Here is a 17,763-nt window from a genome sequence, read left to right as displayed (position 1 = left end):
CCTCTCCCAAAGGGTGCCCCTCCAGAAAGCAAATCGACACGGCCCCTCCCCCCAACTGGTTCAGGAAGAATTCCTTGGAGAGAAGTGGAAAGAACCTGTTTATTTAACAGGCAAAGCACCCCCTAGCACACAAAATGACCAACACCAGATGACACCACTCTTTCACTGCTCTGAAAAAAAATGAAAGTCTCTTTTAGAAGTGGTCGCTCTGTTATCGGTCCCTCTGGTGCTGGGAATAGCTGCTGCGGGCCACAAGGTGCAATGTCTTGGTGTTTTGCAGGTCCAAAGTGGTTCCAAGAAAGGGAAAGAAAAACAGTCTAGGGAACAATTCAGGCTGCCTAACTAAACTAACTAACAAGAACAAGGAAAAGCAAGAGCAAAGCAGGAGCAAGAGCAAAAAGCAAAGGCAGCCCTATATACTGCCCCATCTGTGTCCCACCAACTGTGGGAGAGTGAGCAGGCTGATAACAAAACAAAACTTTGCTTTTCAGAGCCAGTCTTGAAGGCACAGAACATAATATCCACCATAAACAGAGCACACAAATGGGGATACAAGCATCATAACGTCACACTAGGACAATGGCTTTCTGTATTTTTATCAGAACCACAGTGGATTTGAGGCTGAGTCCAGGACCCTCAGGCACTGAGAGAAGACTCAAGAAGCTGCTCAAGGAGTCAGAAGCAAAACTCCAAGTCCCTTGGAGCATCGCTGGGCCCCACTGAGGGCAGGGAGTGCCAAAGACTCCCCAGGGACTGCTGAGAGCAGATCCTTGAGGCCAGGATTGCAGGCAGCCAAAGGCTGAACTGGGAACTGCAATGCTGAGCAAGGCCTGGGCTCGTTGGGGGAAGCAGAAAGGCCAAGCCCTGAGCCCAGCCTGGGACAGCAGGGCCTGTCCCTCACGGGTGGCTCGGGGCTGTTTGTGGGGCAGTGGGATGTGAGGGGCAGCAAGGACAAATGTCATAAACCCGTGTGACACTGCAGATCCTCATGGAACCAAGGGGCCAGTGGGACACTGTGGAGCCTCATGGAAACAAGAGGCCATTGTGAGCCTGCAGGACTGGAACACCCCAGAACACTGAAATGCTGGGGGTAACCAAAGGTTCCTTGACTTGAGTTTGGTGCACAGGAGAGGAGAAACATCAACCAGTTATTCTTAACACGGACAGATGCTAAATAGCATCTTAATAGCAAGGGACCCACAAGGATCATCAAGTCCTGCTCTTAAGTGAATGGCCCACTCAGGAATTGAACCCACAGCCTCGGTGATACCTGCACCATGCCCTAACCAATTGAGCTAGGAGGTCAAAATTACACAAAATTTTACTGGCAAAATAGAGACAATCAAGGAACTTGGGCAAAGCATTTAATACAACATCCACTTCAACATAAAACTCTTATCAAAGCATTACCTTAATTTACTTAGCCCATTTAACCGAAAAATGTTTACCCTTAACATGTTAAGTTACCCAAAAATGTTCCAGTTAAGTAGGATTAGAAGAAGAAATAGAGAACAGAAGGACAGAAGATCTACAGGAAGACATGCACATAGGTATCAACTGCTGGGTTTCCAGTATTGCCAACAGAGGAACCCCATTAGAAGGCAGGATCCAGACCACAGGCTGGCCTCATGCTCCGGCTTTTAATCCCCTGGGCCTTCATGGGCCGCCCCTGGGGTGGGACTGCCAGTCACTTGCCCAATCAGAGTCAGAGTAGCACCAGCTGTGCCTGTTGTATTATTGATTGGCAGCTCCTCTGTGTTTTATATGGGTTTATTGTAAAGTTGGTTATTTTTTATAAGTTAAGATTTTGGTTTGACCCTCGGTTCTCCCCACATTCTCCCTCCTAATGGTTTGTTCCTCCCATCCGTTGCCTGTCAATCATTGTAACCATCCCCTCTCATGTTGAGAATCTTTTATGTCAATCATCCCTCACCTAGCATATGGGTTGTCCCCCGAACCTTTTCCCTCCCCTGGGCCCTTCCTATTGGTTCAGTTGTATCCCTTGCTCCTCCCCTGGGCTTTGTTCATTGGTCCCTCGTGTCTCCTTCCATTACCCCCTTCCCCTTTTTAAGTGCCTCCCTAACGGCTTTTCCCTGACACCGTCCCTGGCCCCACCTGGGTCAAATAAAGCGCCTTGGCATCCACCACATCTCCACTCCTTCATTCCTTTACCACAGTTCTTCGCAGTCCTGCTCTCACCTGCATCACCACGCCGCAGCCGGAGCCACTACTCGAGGTTCTTGTAGAGAACCTGGGAGTGGCGGGACCCGTAGTCTCTACCGGTCACTCCTAGAGCGGCGAGCTGCCCTGTCAGCTCCAGTGGCCGCAGAAGTGAGACTGCGAAAGTTAGCACTCTTCCTGCTGTGTGATTGACAGCTCTTCCAGGGCTGGCCTGGGGGTGGGGCCCTGTCCAACCACAAACCAAGGCCTGCCCCAGCCCTGGCCCCACACGGGCATTCCGAGCATCCCAGTGTGTCTCAGAACATCAGTCTCATCCAGCCTCTGACAATGACCACTGTGACACTACGGAACCTCATAGAGCCGTGGGTCAGTTGTGACAATGTGGGTCCAAGGACACCAGGGTGACACTACGGAACCTCTTGGAACCAAGGGTCAGTTGTGACCTCATGGTGCCTCATGGAACCAAGGAGGCCGTTGTGCAACTCAGAGACCCTATGGATGCAAGGATGAGTAATCAAACATTAGAGCCCATGGAAACAAGGAGCCATTGTGACACAGCGGGGCCGCATGGAGCCAAGGGAATCCTTGTGACTCTGTTGGGTCTCATGAAACCAAGAAACCATTGTGACATTGCAAGACCTCATGGAATCAAAGAGAATACTGTGACAGTCTGGAGACTCATGAAATCAAGAGAACATGGAACAGGTCTGCCTGGTTTGGCCTCCTGGGGGCTGTCTGACAGGTCCCACTGAATTTGACATGACAAGAGCCACTTCCCATTTCACCTTGAAGAACTGGGGCTCTGTGCTTTCCTTCCTATGGAAAAGAACTGTCTTTCTTGTCTTGTCTCCCATGGCTGAAAGTAGGATTCCACCTCCAAAAATTCCCTATCTCCAAGGGTTTCTCCCAAACAAAATCTGCCAATACAGTCCAGCCTGGCTAGCCTCGGCCTCTGGTGACTGCCTCTCATCTCTCCCAGGGCTTGGTTGTTTTCTTTCTATGGAGACCACTTTGACACTCCGGGGTGTTGTGGAGCCAAAGGGCATTGTTACACTGTAGGAACTTGTGGAACCAAGGGGATCATTGTGAAACTGTGAGTACCATGGATCCAAGGGACCCTTGTGACACTGTGGAGTCTTGAGGAACCATGGAGACCATTGTGACACTTTGGTGTCTTCTGAAATGCAGGGGATCATTGTGACACTGCAGGGTACCATGGATCCAAGGGACCATTGTGACACTGTGGGGCCTCCTGGAACCAAGGACATGATTGTGACTCTGTTGGGCCACATGGTCCCAAGGGGCCAGTATGAAGCAGAGGGGCTTTGTGGAACCAAAAGGCCATTGCTGCATTTCAGGGCCGTGGAGCCAAAGGGCCGTTGTGATCCTGCAGGGCACTGTGGATCCATGGAGACCATTGTGGCATTGCAAGGCCCCATGGAATCATGGAGAGTACTGTGACACTGTGGGGCCCCATGGAACAAAAGGGCGATTGTGACCCTGCAGGGTCTTATGGAAGGAAGGGGGCATTGTGACACTATGGGAACTTGTAGAATCAAGGGGATCATTGTGGCACCACTGGAGCCCATGGAACCAAGGGGCCATGGTAACAAAGTGGGGCTTCATGGAACCAATAGATCATTATGACACATGGGGCCTTGTGGAACCATGGAGACCATTATGATCCTTAAGGACTTGTGTAACCAAGGGGCCATTATGACACCAGAGGGCATCATGGAAGCAAGAGAACCATTGTGACACTGCAGGGCCCATATGGAAGCACGGGAACATGAAATAGGTGTGGCTGCCTTGGCCTCCCAGGGGTTACCTGAACGGTCTGGCTGACTTTGGAATGTGGAAGGCCACTCCTATCTGCCCCTGAAACACCGAGGCTCTGGCCTTTTCTTTTTATGGAAAAGAACTGTCCATTTTTTCTAGGTATCTATGGCCAAAACTTGGATTCCTCCTCCAAATTTCTGAGTATCCAAGGATTGTTGCCAGACAAAAGCTGCCAGGACAGACAGGTCTGGCTGGTCTTTGACTCCTGAGGGGCAACACTCACCTGTTTTCCAAGCACTGGAAAGGGCTCTGTGCTTTTCTTTTTATGAAAAAAAGACCCCATCCCTTTTCTCCAGGCACAAATGTTTTAAATTAGGACTCTGCATTCATAATTTCAAATATCCAGAGGTGGCTCCAAGCAAACCAGCCAGGACAGACAGGTTAGGCTTACCTTGGCCTCTGGTGGTTGCTGTTCATCAGCTCCTGAAACATGAGGGCTCCGTGGTTTCCTTCCTATGGAGACCAATGTGACATTGGGAGCCTTGTGAAATGAAGTGGCCATTGTAACACCGCAGAGCACCATGGATCCAAGGGACCATTGTGACACTGTGGAGCCTCGTGGAACCCAGGACATCATTGTGGCTCTGTTGGGCTGCATGGTCCCAAGGGGCCAGAGCAAAGCACCAGTGTGGTAGTTAGCCCAGCTGGAACTCAGAGTCAGCCAGATTTTACCCCAAAAGAATTGGGCATGAGTTTCAAGCCCTGGGAATCATTCGTTTAACTTAGGGTGTGCCTGAGAGTTCCCCCATAAGCTTTTAGTGTTGCTGTCTAACTTATCCAAGTTCTATTCCCCTATTGGTTACTTGTTTCTCCTAGATGATTATTGTTCTAGAGTGTTCTATCCCCAAGTGTACATGTTTTTGCTTCCCCTTCGTCTCAGGTCATTGGATCCTGTCCCTCATGCTGTTCTCGACTTCTCCATGTTTATTGTTTTTCACCCTGTTATTAAAGTTCCTTTTAAACAACTCCATTGATCCTGCTCCTTTTTATTTTTGCCACCCTCACCCTGATGTCAGGGAACATGAGAGGTTCGTCGCAGCCACCTTCATTGTGACATTTGGTACCCGAACAGGGATCATGACATTCAGGGCTGCCTGTGTTAGTCACGTCAGCTGAGGTTAGCTGATGGATAGGCCAGCGCTCCCCGGGATTTTGGATTGTGCCGGGGCTGGCGGACTCATCATTGCATCAAGGGACCTTTGCCAGGATCGGCAGGGACAATGACAGTTTCACCTGCATAGCATTGCAGATGGGTTTGGGGAAATGGAAGACATTTATTGCCCATTTTGCCACTGTGTTTCTACAATATTTGCACCCACATCCCATAATTGATTTGGATTGTTCTGGTGGCTCTTCCCCATAAGGCAGAGAAAAAGAAAAATGGGCAGCCAGATGTCCAAAGTAGAATGGACCATATATGGATGCTTTAATTCTCACTGATCATGACATATTATTTTCAAAGAACGAATTAAAATCAATCCTGAGGTGGATCATTAAAAATTTTCCAACGCCTCTGCGGATGAAATCCCTACCTCTGAATTTTGGAACTCAGTGAGAGTTAAATTGTACAACCTTTAGATCAAAATGGATCCCATTGCACGCTGCATGCTCCCCACCTTCCACACCATCCTTGAGACCCTTCACCAGCAAGCAGCGTGTTGAAAACTCAATCCATTTGTCACTCCTAACTCAGGATCTCCCATCAAACCTGCCTTTATCAGACCTTCCACAATAGTCAAATATGGCGATGGCCATGCGGTCTTGGAGCATCATGCCCAGGAGACTCAAGACAGAAGGAGACTGAATGTGGCTCGGGAGCCCGACCATCCTCCCTCCGTCTTGCCTCCTCCACTTCCTGCTACCACAACCTTCTCTTCTGCCCTGAACGAACATCCAGACTCTACCCCCACAACTGCAAGTCATGCCCCACTCTCAATCATTCCACCTCCACCCTGGGCCATGCCTCCAGAAGGCCACCTCAGAAGTCCGCCATCCTAGATCAAGGCCCTTCCTTCCCAACATCTGACAAAATGGCCACGCCCTTTGCCTCACCCTCCGGCAACAATATAACCCCATGGTCAAAGATACTAAGCCCAACGGTCACACTATTTCTAATACAAATGTTTCTGCTCCAAGTTATTCGTCCTCCCCAGAAGACAGTTTGGATTCCTCAGATCCACCTCACCCCTCAACCCCAGAAGATCCCTGGGAAAAGAAGAAGACAGGCAAATAGTCTTGAAATTGCTCATCGCCCCCGTATGTTATGAAAGAAGGGTGCAGAATCCCAGGCATCAGCCACTGGTTTACGAAAAATTCAAAGAGCTGTGTAGGGCAGCTAAAGGCCATAGGAAGAATTTAGCTTGTTTTAATGGCCTGATTAGGGCCATGGTTACAACACATGTCTTAATCTCCTATGATTTAAAATATATTATGACCATGTTGTTGTCACCTACAGAATACACCCTGTGAGAAGGGGGATGGAAGTGTTTACTAAATCAATTAATAGCAGACTATGATAATAATGAGGCAAGGGCAGAATTGACAATCAACCATCCAGATGGAGAAGGACAACACAGCCTACCAGACAATCAAGCAACAGGTATCCTCAGAGAAGTATTGGATGATATCAAAGAGATGGCTTTGAAAGCTTTAATCCAGGAATTGGATGGCAGCACCCCCAATCTGGACTACTTTGGGTGGCTGCAGCTAAAGCTTTAGGACAATTAGACCATCTTGGTTGCCTGTTAAGTAAGCAAACCAATGCTACCTGCCTCACATTGAGTGGCCTGCTCTCAGACACAGAGACCATCAGACATGCCACCTTGCAGAACAGCGATACAGTTTTTAATCTGGGCACATGGGCATGGCTGTGTAGACTCTGCAGGATGTGTTGCATGAACCCCTCCAGCCACAGCGAGACAATCCTCAAGAGCATTCAGGTACTGAAGGAAGGGTTCAAGAAGCTTCAAGTTGAAAACAAAGACTGGTTCAATAAACTCTTCCAGTCCAAGGGGCAAAAGGGTTGGATGATATCTAGCTAAAACAGGACTATTAATTCTCTTATTGGTTGTTGTTGCATTGTTAATTGTCCCATGTTTGTTTGGATGCTTTTAGAAAGTCTTACAAAATTCTTTCAGTTCCATCTTTGTTATAAAACAGAAGGGAGGAAGATACCCAACACAGGCTCCTCATGGACTTCTTGGAGGAGAGAACTGGCAGCCAGGATGGCACAAAAACCTCTCAGAGATTCAGTGTGGGTAGAAAAACCTTAAAATTACCTAAAAGTACTCTGAAATCCAAAAAGTATCTTAAAAACCTTGAGTATCTCAAGGCATTAATGAGCCCCACTGAGTGTCAGTACAAAACTCTCAAGGGACTCGTTAAAGTAGGTAATTAGAGCCATGATTGCACAAACCTCTCACAGAGTCTGTATCAAAAGAGAAACACCAAGTACTTTAAAATAAGTGAAGTACCTTGAAGTATTAATGAGCCCCACTTAGTGCTGTTACTGACAAATCCTCTCGAGGGACTAATTAATACAGATAATTGGAGGCCATGATTGCACAAACCTCTCAGAGACTCCAAGGCAAAAGCCAAACCCAAAGTCCTTTGAAAAACCTGCAGTCCCTGCAGGGAGCATTCAGGAGCCCCCAGGGCCATTCCTGAGCAAGACTCCCCAGGGACTCCTTCCAGCAGTCCTTGAGGCCACTGGGATGTGGGCTGGGGGGGATGCTGAGGGCAGGACAAGGGGCTGACAGTGCCAGCCTGGCTGGGACTGCGCCAGGAGGCCCCAGGGCCTCAGGACAAGGTGTCTCCTCACAGTCCTTGGTGGCACAGACCCTGCTGTGCCCCAGGGCACCAATACATGGCTTCTCTTTGTCCCCACCTGTCATCACTGCCTCCAGTTCTCTGCTCTGCCTGGGGCCTGGGGACACTTTCTCAGTCATGTCACGCAGTGGGACCCATTAAAAGTCCCCGAAACTTTGGAGTTGGATTCTGCCTTGGAGTTCTGGAGAGGTTTCTTCAGCTCCCTCTAAGGGACTGATGTTCAGGGCCTGAGCGCAAAGCCCCGGAGGGTCATTAAAGTGCTGTGTCTGTGCTGCTGACCTGGGCTCGTGGCACAGAGGCAGCTCCTGGTAACCAAGCAGAGCTTCAAAAGCACATTTCTCTTGATGAGCATCTCTTCTGCCAGCCCAGCAGGACTGGGGCACTGCCTGCAGCCACCCCAAGCACAGCACAGAGGCACAGAGAGCGTCAATCAGTCAGGGCTGGGAAGGTGCTGAGAAGTGCCTGGGGCAGAATCACTGCCAGCCCTTGGCACAGGAATCTCTGGCTGCAGGACAATGCAGCTGCAGCTCCTGAAGCTGGATCATCCCAATTCCTACAGACCCTGTGAGTACATTCTCTGATTGTCTCTTGTGCAGAGCAGCCAGGGGTGCCCAGGCCTGTCCTGCAGAGCAGGGTCCTGCAGCCCAGGGTGCTGTGCTGGGGCAGGGACTCTGCTGCTGCCAGGGAACACTCTCAGCCAGCCCTGGCAGCTTCTCCCAGCACTGGGGGACAAGGTCTGGGTAGGAGGAGACAGCTGGTAAGGCTTGGAATTGTTCTTCTTGTGTGGTGAGGATGCTCCATTGTTCAGGATAGCTCTCAGCATGACATTTAACGGCGGAACATTTCCAAGTCTATTATCAAGGGAGAACAGGCGCTGCATAAAAGGGAAAAATCTGCCTTCTTTAACCTAGTGCTCTGGGTTGCCTGGATGGGAAATTGCCCATAGATATTCATCTCTTGGTTCACATTTGTAAAACTCAAAATAAAATTTCTCACAGATCTGAATAAATCGGGCAGCGACAGAAATCAGCACAGGGTTCCCTCACCAGAAGCATCAGCGTCACTTTTCCAGCCTCCTCAGGGTTGCTCTGATGTTGCCATCAGAGCCTGCAGAGCCAGAGCAACCCCTGGGCAGTGCCTGAGATGGGAGGTGTCTGCAGGGCAGAGCTGAGCCCCCAGGGCTGGGCTGGGCTCTGGCAGCACTGCAGGGCCAAGCCCGGGGCACAGGGAAGCAGCTGCTGGCAGGGACAGCTCCAGGCAGCAGAGCCCTGGGCAGGCGGGGCGGGGAAAGGGCCCCCACGCTGTGCTGGGATATTTAAAGTCCTCTCCAAACCCAACAATCAATGATTACTTTTCTTACAGAACCCCATGCAGGGACAGAACCAATATCCAAGAGCAGCTCCATCAGCCACTTCCTCCTGCTGGCATTGGCAGACACGCGGCAGCTGCAGCTCCTGCACTTCTGCCTCTTGCTGGGCATCTCCCTGGCTGCCCTCCTGGGCAACGGCCTCATCATCAGCGCCGTAGCCTGTGGCCACCACCTGCACACGCCCATGTTCTTCTTCCTGCTCAACCTGGCCCTCAGCGACCTGGGCTCCATCTGCACCACTGTCCCCAAAGCCATGCACAATTCTCCCTGGGACACCAGGAGCATCTCCTACGCAGGATGTGCTGCACAGGTGTTTTTCTTTATGTTCTTCATCTTAGCAGTTTTATCTGCTGACCATCATGAGCTACGACTGCTACGTGTCCATCTGCAAACCCCTGCACTATGGGACTCTCCTGGGCAGCGGAGCTTCTGCCCACATGGCAGCAGTTGCCTGGGCCAGTGTCTGTCTCTACACTCTCATGCACACAGCCAATACATTTTCCCTGCCCCTGTGCCATGCCAAAGTCCTGGGCCAGTTCTTCTGTGAAATTCCTCAGATCCTCAAGCTCTCCTGCTCCAAATCCTACTTCAGACAATTTGGGCTGCTTGCTGTTAGTGCCTGTTTATCATTTGGTTGTTTTGTGTTCATTGTTTTCTCCTATGTGCAGATTGTCAGGGCCGTGCTGAGGATCCCCTCTGAGCAGGGACGGCACAAAGCCTTTTCCACCTGCCTCCCTCACCTGGCTGTGGTCACTTTGTTCATCAGCACAGCAGTGTTTGCTTACCTGAAGCCCCCCTGCATATCCTCCCCATCACTGGATCTGGCCCTGTCAGTTCTGTACTCAGTGGTGCCTCCAGCCCTGAACCCCCTCATCTACAGCCTGAGGAACCAGGAGCTCAAGGCTGAAGTGTGGAGACTGATGACTGGATGCTTTCACAAATATTAAACTGCTGGCCAATTGCTGCAAATCATTTGTAATAAAAGGAATCTTTGATACTTCTTGTTGGTTTTATGTTGGAGGTTATCTTTATGGGTCTTACTTTTATAATATAATCAACAAAGAAATGTCATTGCTTGCGCCGTAATTAATTTACTTTCTCTTAACCTTACCTGTGGCCATATATTGTGTCAATGAGGGGCTGCGCTCTTTGCAGCTTTAAAGGAACTAAAGGATGTCCCAACAGAGTTTTCTGCAGAGATGCCCTTTGGTTGCCTTCCCTGCACCTGCAGCAGCAATGTCTGTGTGCAGAGCTGGGGGCAGATCAGTGCTGGCACAGCAGCTGTGCCCACCAGCAGCAGCACTTGGTGTTGCCAGTGCTGCTGCCGTGGCCCTGCCCTGCTGCCCTGCTGGCCCTGGTGTTGCTGTAGGGCCTGAGTGCTCTCAGGGCCGGGCACAGTCCTGGGGGTGGCAGTGCCAGGGCTGCAGCAGGGACAGGCCATGGGCACTGCTGGGGCAGCGCTGACGCCTCAGCCCAGGGCCTGGGGGCTCCAGGCTCCTTGCCCAGGCTCTCTCAAGAACATGCCCAAGCCAATGCTCAGCACAGAAAAGCCCCGTGAGCAGCCCCAGGCTTGCCGTGGGCAGGCTGGGGGCAAACAGCATGGCTGGGGCTCTGCAAGGGCCCGGGGGGGACCGGAAGGAGCAGCACAGCAGGGACTGATCCATCCCCAGTGCAGCGTCCCAGAGCGTCCTCATGGAGCTGCCAACAACATCCCCCCTCTGCAGCCCTGGCCTCTCCCCCAGCTCACACAGGTGCCCCATCCTTGCAGACACAGACACGGCAGCACTGGCTCAGCAGCCCCTGTTTGCATTGCACACAGCAGGGGAGCACCCCCATGCTGTTGGTGTGGGGACATGAACCTGAGGGAGCAGAAATGCCATCAGCCCCTGGGGCTAGCAAGGGCTGGGGGACACCAGGGAAACCACTCAGCTTTGTCCTGCCCTCTGCAGTCAGCCAGAAAGTTTGTTCCCATCAGCTGGGAATTTCCTGTCCCACTGCAGACGCTGTTGCTCAGAGCCAGGGCTGCCTGGCAGCCACCCCCAAACTGCCCTCAGCATTTCTTCTGCTTCACCTTTGCTTTCTTTACTCTTCCTGTTACAAACTTCTTCCTATTGCCCACCCCTGTTCCCTCCCCTGCAAACAGCCCATCCCTGTTTGCCCTTTCCTCTCTGGCCACACTCCCCATTGCAGTTCCTGACTTGGCACCATGGGAACGTCCCTTGGGGAGCAGGATCATCCTACAAGTGCTGCAGGAATTGTCTGCAGGCTCCTGCAGGGCCTGGTGCTGCTCCCTTGCCAGAGGCACCCCAGGCCAGGGGGGCACATCTGGGCTGCTGTGTCTGGCTCTGGGGCTCCCTGTTCTGGGCAGTGAGGAGGAGCTGCAGAGGCTCTGCAGGACTGACAGGATGGGCTTTGGGGCTGGTAGGAGAAGCTGAGGGACTTGGGCTGCTTGAGCTTCTCAAGAGGAGGCCCAGCATTCATTCTGCAACTGCTCCAAGGGTGGTTTCAGAGAATTCCAGAATCATTGAGGTTGAAAAAGACCTTGGAGATCATCAAGTCCAGCCTGTGCCCTGACACTGCCTTGTCTCCCTGAGCCTCCTCTTCTCCAGGATAAACAACCCCAGCTCCCTCAGCTGCTCCTCACAGGACTTGTTCTCCAGACCCCTCACCAGCCTTGTTGTCCTTCTCTGGACATGCTCAAGCTCCTCCATCTCCTTCCAAAATTGGAGGGCCCAGAACTGCAAACAGCACTTGAGGTGCTGCCCAACTAGTGCCTAGCAGAGCTGAAGAATCCCTGCCCTGCTCCTGCTGGCCACACCATTCCGTATCCAGGCCAGGAGCCATTGGCCTCCTTGCCCACCTGGGCACACTGCTGGCTCATGTCTAGCCTGCTGTCCATCACGCCTGCATGTCCCCTTCTGCCTGGCATCTGTCCAGCCACTCTGTCCCTGCCTGTAGTGCTGCAGGGGTTTTTGCGGCCAAAGGGCAGGACCTGACCCTTGGACTTGTTTAACCTCATCTTGTTGGATTTGGTGCCTGGATCCAGCCTGTCCAGGGCCCTGTGCGGAGCCCTCCTACCCTCCAGCATGTCAACACTCCCAGCAAACTCGGTGTCATCACAGTTTCATGAGACCTCTAAATGTCACACTGGTTTTCACGATTCCATGAGGCCTCCCAGTGTCACAGTGTCCCTTTGGTTCTATGATCCCTTTGGTGTCACAAAGTCCCTTTGATCCTTGGGCCTCACTGTGTCACAATGGCACTTTGGTCCCCCAAGGCCCTGCAGTGTCGAAATGGATCCTTGGCTCCATGAGGTCAGGCAGTGCAGCAATGCTCTCCTTGGTTCCACAGTGTCACGATGGCCTCTTGGTCCTAAGGGCCACCACGGTGTCAAACATGTTTCCTTCATTCCAGGAGTCCTTGAGGAGCAGCATTGACCCCTTGGTTCCAGGTGGCCCTGCAGTGTCACAATGGCCCCATCATGACACCAGATCCTGCTCTGTCACAATGCTCTGCATGGTTCCACAAGGCCCTGCAGGGTCACAGTGGCCTCTTGGTTCCATGAGGCCTCAGAGTGCCACAATGAATTTCTTGGTGTTGCAATGTCACAATGGAGCCCTGGTGACACAAGACCCTGCAGTGTCTACAGGGACCCTTGGTTCCATAGGGCACCACATTGTCACAATTGTTCCCTCAGTTCCCAGAGTCGTTGCAATGGAGCAATGGCCCCTTGATTCCATTGTCCCCAGGCTCTCTCAAGGGTCTCCTTGGTTCCACAGTGGCACAATGGTCCCTTGGTTTAACAAGGCCCCGCAGGCTAACAGTGGCCTCTGTGGTTCCACCAGGACACGGACTGTCACTATGGACTCCTTGCTTCCATTCTGCCCCACAGTGTAACAATGGCCCCTTGGCTCTCTGCTGCCATGTCGTACACAATGTCACTATGGTCCCCTTAGTGCCCCAGGCCCTGCAGTGTCACAATGGACTCCTTGCTTCCATTCAGCCCCAGAGTGTCACAATGGCCCCTTGGCTCTGTGCTGCCACGTCGTACACAGTGTCACCATGGTCCTCTTAGTGCCACCAGGCCCCGCAGTGTCACAATGGCCCCTTGCTTCCTCAGAGCCCTGCAGTGTCACAATCATCAGAGAATCAATCAGGCTGCAAAAGACCTTGGAGAGCATCAAGTCCAACCTGGAACCCAACACCACCTTGTCACCCAGACCATGGCACTGAGTGCCACATCCAGTCTTTACTTAAACGCCTCCAGGGACGGTGACTCACCCACCTCCCTGGGCAGCCCATTCCAATGCCCAATCACCCTTTCTGGGAAGAATATTTCCTAATGTCCAGCCTAAAATTCCCCTGGTGCAGCTGAAGGCTGTGTCCTCTTGTCCTGTCCCTGTTCCCTGGGAAAAGAGCCTGACCTCCACCTGGACGCACCCTTCTGTCACAGAGTTGTAAAGAGTGATGAGGTCTCCCCTGAGCCTCCTCTCCTCCAGGATAAACAACCCGATCTCCGTCAGCTGCTCCTCACAGGACTCGTGCTCCAGACCCCTCACCAGCCTTGTTGCCCTTCTCTGGACATGCTCCAGCCCCTCCATGTCCTTCCTAAATTGGGGGACCCAGAACTGGACACAGCACTTGAGGTGCTCCCCAAGCAGTGCCAAGCACAGAGGAAGAATCACTGCCCTGGTCCTAAGTGTAAATGTTCGCAGGGGTCCCAGGATGAGGGAAGAGATGAGAATATTGACTCCATGTTTCATAAGGTTCATTTATTTGTTCAAGATATATATTATATTAAAATAAAACTATATTACAAGAATAGAAGAAAGGATTTCATCACTATGCTAGAAAGTAAAGAAATGGAATGATAAAATCTTGTAACTGACCAAAGTACCAATTTAGCTGGACCTGTAATTGGTCAAGTAGAAACAATTTCACCTGCTGCGTAAACAATTCTCCAAATCACATTTCAAAGCAGCAAAACACAGAGAAGCTGAAGCTTCCCAGCTTCTCAGGAGAAAAGATCCTAGTGTGACAGTCCTGCTGGCCACACCATTTCTGATCCATAGAAGTGCCAGGGGTTGGATGACGGAAATGGTGAGGAGGGGGTGGGGAAAAAGTCTGGTTGATGATCAGCCATGAAGGGTCTTGATCTTCTTATCTATTTAGACTGCATTAGAAGTTGAAGGGGAGCAATATCAATTGGATATTGGCAAAACCAAATTATAAACAGGAAAAGAAAACAGGTAAAAAATGTTCTCTCTGCTTTTTTTCAAATATAGCAGATTCAAGTTGAATAGACTTCTAAACTATGTCTAATTAACCACAGAAGAATTGAAAACTTAGATTATTTCCATGGGCTTTTCTTCTTTGAGTATTTTGAACAAATGTTTATGAGCCTTTTTCACTGAATTCCTGAACTGAAGAGCTCAAGAAAGAAAAGGCCTCCAGAGTAGGAAAATTCATCAGCAACCCATAGTGGCTGAGGATCCATCCCCATCAGAGCAGCAATGAACAGAAATGGGCACAGCTTTGTGGCTGCCCCAGCTTTGGCATGGGCCCTGGGCCTGGAGCAGGAGCAGCTCTTGAGGGCCCCAAGGCCGGGGCTCTTGTGCTGCCCTGGGCAGATGGGACGGCAGCAGGGGCTGCAGAGCTCTCAGCACCTCAGCCCAAGGGGAGCAGGGCAGCCAGGGAGCCTCCTTTGGCCTTGGCCAAGCACCTTCCCCCAAGGCTGGGGCTGAGTCCTGTGGCAGCTGCAGCTGCTGCTGTGCCCTTGGCAGGGGCTGAGGCCGTGGGGCCAGTGGCCAGAGCAGCCCGGCCTGAGCAGACCTGTGGAGCCAGAGCTGGCTGGGCTGGGCTGGGGAGAGGCCCTTGGTGCTGCCCAGAGCTCAGGGCAGCTGGCAAAGCTTGCAGGGAGCTGGGCTGGGCTCAGAGAGCCTGGCCCAGAAACCATCAGTGTCCATCTCAGCCTGGCTGAGCGTGCAGGGGCAGGACTCAGGCCAGGCCTTGTGGGGCAGGGCCAGCGCCTGTGCAAGGCATTGCAAACAGGCAAGTGGCCCAGAGAGGAGGCTGCTCTGTGCCCTTGGTGGCATGGACAGAGCAGGGAGGGGGCCCAGGATATTTGCCAGCACCAGCCTCTGTGCCCATGCATTGGCAGGCCTGGCTGCTGAGCCCAGCTTTGGCCTGGGCTGAGTTTGGCTGTGGCCCAGCTCCATCCTCCTGCAGGGCTCAGGGCCTGTTCCCAGCCATGGCCAGCCCTGGCTGCCTCTCTGCTGGCCCAGAGGCCGGCAGAGCCTGGGACAGGACTGTCTGTGCAGCCCCACAGATGCCACGGGCTCTGCAGGAGCTGGCAGAGGCTGCCCAGCAGGGAGGCCATGGGGCACACCTCAGGGCACAAGTGGCACTGCCTGTTCATTGGCACACAACTGATGTCTGCCTGGAAAGGGACACAGGTTTTAACACCATTGGTTTCATAATATACAAGCATATTTTTATTGTCTGGGTCATTTAAATACTTTTAAGAGATGGCAAATTTTTTTCCGCCAGGAAAGGGAATTTCCTGGATCTACTGGATCCTTTTAGTAATGGCAGGAGAAGAAATACTGATCTTCCCCTCTGTCTTTGCCATCAACATTCAGTCTATTATTTCATGACACCCTTTCCTTCACTTGTTTCCAGGTCTCCTGGATAAATGGCTATATTTAAGGACATCTCTTCACTTGACCAGCTGGATCTATTTCCCTTCCATTTCTCCCAGACTGCCTCCTCCAGATGCTTTCTGGTCATGTGAATGCCTCTCAACTGACTGGGTTCATGCTTTGAACCTCAGGATGTTCCTCAATATTTCTGAAATCAAAATAAATATCACATTACTTAACATCCTAATTACATTTGTAACAATCCTAGAATTACCTTTTCCTATGTCTTTGTCTAAAACTCTTCCTGTACAGAAATCCCTGGGGGATGGTGGACATGTCAGAAGCTGCTGAGACATCACAGAGACCTGAAGGAAAGCTGTGATGGTTATTAAACTGTTCAAATGTTCATCTTCTATTTGTTGACAAGAAACCTTTCTGTGCCTCTTAGTGTCACCAGTCCCTGACCCCAAAGGACACTGTCCTGGGTTGACTATATGATGCTTTTATCCCCAATCGTCTCATTCTGTTTATGTTGAATAATAAGTTTTGCACCTTTAAGAGTGTTCCAGAGAGTGAAGGCGGGGAGAGAAGAAGCGCACAGTTTGTTTTCAGACACTGCACTCCTCCTCCACATTCCTGCTCCTGGACTGTGTTGTCTGTGGATGAACAGACAGCGAGACAGAGCTCTTCTTTTGCTTTTTAGTTAGTTTTAGCTAGCTGAGGAAAGAAGTTCCCTGGACTGTTTTTTTCCTTTTTCTTTGGACCTCTTGAAACTGCTCTGGACTGAATACCGGCAGCTGCACCTCTGGCCCACTGGGCCAGGTCTGGCCTGCGACAATTCCAGCACCGGAGGGACTGATCAGAGACTGAGTGAGCTGAGCTTCAACCCGGGGTTTTCTCAGTTTGTCATCTCTTTTAGAGTGGCAAGGGGTCTCATTGTTTGATATTGTGTTGGTTTTATTGTTTAATAGACAGTTTTTTCCACCTTTCTCCAAGGAGGTATTTTTTCCTCCCGGACCAGTTGGGGGGAGGGGCCGATTGGATCTGCTTTTTCCCACTGGAGCTCCTTTGGGGGATTCTTCCCCAAATTTGCTCTAAACCTGGACAAATAAATGAATTGCGCCCAACACGCAGCTGGAAAAGGTGGAAAAAAGCTCTATTAATTGTGTGTTTGTTGTTGTTAAAGCAGTTAGTAGCCATGCTGCTTGAACCCCTGATGTCTCTGCTTGTGAAAGCCTTAGTGTGGCACTGGGCTCTAGACCTTTTGAGGTTTCAATACCTTTCTGGTCACTAGGATTATTGTCCTTAACAATTAATTTTTATGGTAGAGGCGTAGGATTGGAATAGCTGTTGTGCTGGCTTTGGTGATAACGATTTATAAAGCGTTTACAAAGATACTGGCCTCTGTTTACGATATGTATGGTTTCTTCATCCTACCCTGCATCCCAATTCCAGTAGTACGTTTTGGAAATTTATTAGTAATTACACTCAGTCTGTTAGAGGAGGAGCCGAGAATGAGACTTTCCGGCCTTCCCTTTCCTTCTTCTCCTTTGGATTGGTTATGTCACTTTTTGAGAATGTTCAGTTTCCCCTGAACATTAAAGAGACCATCTTTCTGGTATTTAATCTGGTAAGCTTCCTCTATATGGTCTGCAGCTTCTCTAGAATGAGGACTGAGATATCCAGAAGAGTTGGTGAGACCCCTGACCCAGAAGCAGTTGAAGGCGTGAAAAATCCTGAGTGGTGTGGAGAATGGGAAAATATAGGCCAAACCCTGAAGGAATTTTCTGATCCTGTAGACTGGGATTTTCCACAGGAACAAATTCAGAACGCAGCGGAAGTGGGGAAATACCTAAAAGAGAAGTGCCATGATAATTCTAGGGAGAAAAGGCTCATTGCAATAAG

This window comes from Melospiza melodia, unplaced genomic scaffold, assembly GCF_035770615.1.
Source record: "Melospiza melodia melodia isolate bMelMel2 unplaced genomic scaffold, bMelMel2.pri scaffold_70, whole genome shotgun sequence".
Classification (NCBI taxonomy): Eukaryota; Metazoa; Chordata; class Aves; order Passeriformes; family Passerellidae; genus Melospiza; species Melospiza melodia.
The sequence above is the reverse complement of the archived record's forward strand: the minus strand, read 5'-3'. Positions refer to the sequence as shown.